Genomic DNA, 4,743 nt, shown 5'->3' on the forward strand with positions numbered 1-4,743 from the left:
GGAAAAAAAAAAAAAAAAAAAAAAAAAAAAAAAAAAAGATGACTAAGTGAGATGTAGTTGCTCAATGACATCTATCCCTTGATAGATTGACTATACAAATGGACAATGGCCCTATTGCATAGAATAACAGAACTCTGATCCACAATCTCTGTAGCAGCTAGCCCTCCAAACCTTCACCACTGCAGCAATCAGCCAAGAATGTTTAGGAGTTGGTCAATAACTGTCAGCTTCCCAATGTTTTCACATGCTTCCAACTCAGGACCAAGCAGAGAAAGCCAAATATGCTCCCCAAACCAATCACATAAGTGCTCTGTTTCTAGATAGCTGCCTCCAGCTTCCCTTTTCCAAATGTCTCCAGTCAGGGCATACTTGAACTCTTCCCTGTACTTGAATCTTTCACTATAAAACTTTCCCACTCCCCTTGCTTGCCTTTGAGTCTCTGACAAATGCAAGTGATGGTGACTGACTACCTTGCTCTAGCAAGCTCTAAATAAGTAGTCTCTATTTGTTATTTGGATGGTCTTCATTTATTTCCAGTTCCACTGAAACTTCACTGTGGCATGGTCCGTGCTGTCCATTGCTATGGACTCCCTCTTTTCAACATTTGTGCTACCCACAGAGGCCCCTTGTGCATTGCTGCTTGTGTTTTATCAGGTCCATGCCAACGTGGTAAGTCAGTGCTGGTTTGAACTCCTCTCTCTTCTCATTGAGTTTCTCAGCTATTCATTCTAAGCTTGATACCCAGGTTTTGTTATTGGTTCCCATTTTTTTGGCATCCTTAGTGGAATAAGGTCATTCCTTTTAATACCTTTTTTCTCTCTTTTATACTTTTATTTTGTACTGTGTTGTCTAAAATGTTGTTTTTCGTAAGAAAAGGAGAATCATAGGGTAGAACATAGTCATAAGCCCTATAACTCTGTTGTTCAATCCAGCTTCATAGACCGATGGGTCTGCAGTTCTCAACAGACCACATGCATTTGGACAAACTTTGTTGTGTGTCACCAGTAAAACTGGATGAAGTTCTCCTTCTCTCTTAATTTATTGTTCTGGGAACTTGCTTTTGATTCAGAGATAGGGTTCACTCTGATATTTCACCTGCTAGGGGACACAGATTGTCCAGTCTGTGTTCAGAGGGGGCAAAAGGTCAACCATCAGGTTGCGGGCTTGAGACATGAACAGCACAACTATCACTTTCAGCCAACTGTTGCCAGATGTCATGGGGTGTTCTAAGTCTGAATTGTCTAAACTCTCTCCTCCACCAGGAAAAACTACTGCTGCTTATATGTACTGTCATTACTATTATAATTCTTATGCCTCTTCCTCTAAACAGTGTAACATCAGCAATGAGGATTTGGTCCTTCAGTGGTGACTCTGAGCAACATTTGACTTGAACAAAATTTTTTATTTGATGGCTACCTTAGAATCTTAAGGATTAAGATTTCTCAGATGTGATGGAGTAGTTTTTGATTGGTATACACAGGCCTTCAAAAAAAATTCTTTTTTTTTTCATGCTTTGCTTTTTTTTTTTTTTGATTGAAACAGTTTATTATACATATTGTGGGACACAGAGTTGAATATCAATACCTATGTACAATATGTGATAATCAAATCAGGATAATCAGCATATTCATCATTAAAAAACATAACCGATTTCTAGCTAACCCTCTTCCCCCTCAAAGGAAACTCTGATCTTATTCCACTAAAAGATTCTTTGGTCAAAGCTAATAAACTTGACAAATTAAGCAACAACAAATTAGACTCGTTTCCTAGTAAATCCTCCCCCTTCAAGTTGCCTCTCTACATCCAGATGTCCCTCTTCCCCCTTATCCCTCTGATCTCTCTCTTTTATCACTTCTGTCAACTCCTCCTTTCTCTTCCTCTTGTCCAGGCCCTCTACCTTTTCCCAGTGACTTTCCTAAGACCCTAAAATGTTAGTTACTTCTAAAGATCCATCCCCTTTATGAGCCAAGTATGCAGACAACTGTAGAATTTAAATTTCACACCCAAGATGAATTAAGAGCTATAATTAAGGATTTCCCTACTCCCAAACAAGACAAGCAACTATTCATAGACGAATTTAAGATTCTTTAAGGTGCATATGATTCAGGGTTACCTAGCCTATATCAACTTGTGTATAAGTTGGGCAGAACCTCAAGTGTTAAATCTTGAATGGAAAAAGCTAATTGGACTGACCTAGAAAAGGATCTACAAGGAATCTCCTTTCCACAGTAAACCGAGGGTTGGGGGATGGGGGGAAGTCTTGAAAAGTAGGGCAAAGTCTCCTAAATGCAGTATCCTAAAGATTTCCAATAAAAATTGATGGGACAATAATTCAGTCATGCAAACAGAGACAGGATGAAACTATAGGAGATGTTCAGGATAGACTGTAAAGTATCTCCTGAAAACATGTGGGAGTTAACAAAGGTGCCAGTGTAACAGTAGCTCTTTTATCTCATTTTGTCAATAGAGTTAAACCTGAAACTGGAAGCCTAATTCAAAAGTAGAAATTAGAATGAGAAATAGCCCTCTGCCTGAACTAAAACACCTGTCAGAACGTTTTGAAAGGGCTCAAGAATAAAAGTGAGACAGAACCCAAAATAAACTATAGTCTTGCAGATCAAATGGCTGGGTGGCCCACTTCCCAACCAACCATTTTGACATGGACATTTGCAGATATTGTAAACAGGAGAGACATCAGAAAGAATAATGTTCCATCTTATAAAAGAAAAACCAAGACAAAGTTTCTCAATTCCAATCAATGAGAGTGCTCTGAAAAAGGAAAATGCTCTCAATATACTGCCATTACACAGTCAAGCGAATTAACTATAAATATGGATGGTGCTGTAGTCTGAATATGTCCCCCAGAATTCATGTGCTGGAAACTTAGTGCCCAATGCAACAGTGTTGGGAGGTGGCGCCTAATGTCTGGGTCATGAAGGCTCTGTCCTCATGAGTGGATTGATGTCACTATAAAAAGACATTTTATGGGAGTAGGTTTCTTCCTTCTGCTCTTCTGGCAGGTGAGGACACAACATTTGTCCCCCCTTTCGCCTTCCACCATGTGAGGACACAGCAAGAAGGCCCTCACCAGATGCCCAGACTCCAGAACTGTGAGAAATAAATTTCTGTTTTTCCAGTATCGTGTTATAGCAGCATGAACAGACTAAGACAAATGGCCAATGTCATTAGTTCCTAGTAGGTACAGGTGCTACTTTGTGTTAAACTCCACCATCTTTGCTCAACTTCTTTCTGAGAGTAAGCATACACACAAGTGATAGGTTTCTCACAGATTTTTTCTGTTTCCCAGCCCTTACCTGTAACCCTTGGGCCTCTTGCTCTATGAAACTATCCCTGAAAATTTAATATCTCTCTATTTGCAAATGAAATTGTATTATTAAATGCACAACAGAGGACTCCTCTATTCATAATCAAGTTATATCTACCCTGGATATATTTTTGCACTCTCCATTGTATTTGATTGCATACCCCAGATAAAGGTTGTGACACTGTACCTGACATTCTATGGCCTTAAAAGTCCACTGACATAGAAAAAATAACTGTAATAGAACCAAAAGAGAAGATAGATTCTACCTAACTGTTGCCCAAATATCCCCCATATCACTTAAAGCCAGAGCAAAGGAAGGGTTCAAAGGAAGGATTTAAAGCCCTTGTATCCAATGGTCTTTTCATATCCCACACTAGCCATTGTTACACTCCAGTCTTGCTAGTAGAGAAATCAAATGGGTGAGGATATCAATTTTTCAAGACCTCAGGCTGATCAACAAAATTTTTTTCCCTTGCTTCCTGGTAGTACTTAACTGAAATACCATCTTGGCTTCACTTCTGCCTGAAGCCACTTGCTTCACTGTAGTTTATCTTTGCTTTGACTTTTTGAAGTACCTCTAGACCACTTCCAGGACAATCAATACTTTTTAGCTTTCACCTGGGGAGGATAGCAATATACCTGGGCAGTCATGCTCCAGTGGTTTACTTAAGCTCTTTCCTTTTTTCCCCCAGTTCCTCAAACAATTCTTAAAAAATCTAAATTTCTCTTGTGATTCAGTTCTGATCAATATGTAGATGATCTCCTACTTTATTTAGAGAACAAGAAAACTTGTAAAAAGTATTCCATTTACTTGCTCTAAGCCTTAGCAGAAAAGGTACATAAAGTTTCAATAGATAAAGTACAACTTTTCCAAAGCACAGTCTATTATTTTGGACATGGTAAGTCTAAGGAGGGAAAAACACCCTCTCTTTATAGACTACAGATTATCCAAACTTATCCCAGATCTCTCATGAAATGACACAATTGTGTCTATACATAATTTCTAGGTATAACTGGGTATTGCAGACAAATTTTTCTGAGATTGTAATACCTCTTTATGAGTTAACTAAGTCCTCAGGAAGAGAACTTTTCTTTTGGGAATCCAACAGGCCTTCTGTAACCTGACGAAAGTTCTTCAGCAGCTTCCTTGACTGGACATTCCTGTAACAGCCTGAGCAGAAGTGATTCCATTTTGTTAAACCTTTGAATTTAAAAACTTGCTCTCTCCTATAACCCAAACTACATAGCATGCGGCTAATTGCCAGAACACAATGACTCTTGCTCTCACATTGTACACAAATAATTGGAGGAAAATTATTAACTCAGATGGCCATTCTTTTTTTCTTTAATTAATTTGTTTATTATTATTTTTACATTCTAAGATGTTGTTGCAGAGCAGTTGGGGGGGAGGGGGATAA

Source organism: Galeopterus variegatus, unplaced genomic scaffold (assembly GCF_000696425.1).
Source record: "Galeopterus variegatus unplaced genomic scaffold, G_variegatus-3.0.2 Scaffold6095, whole genome shotgun sequence".
Classification (NCBI taxonomy): domain Eukaryota; kingdom Metazoa; phylum Chordata; class Mammalia; order Dermoptera; family Cynocephalidae; genus Galeopterus; species Galeopterus variegatus.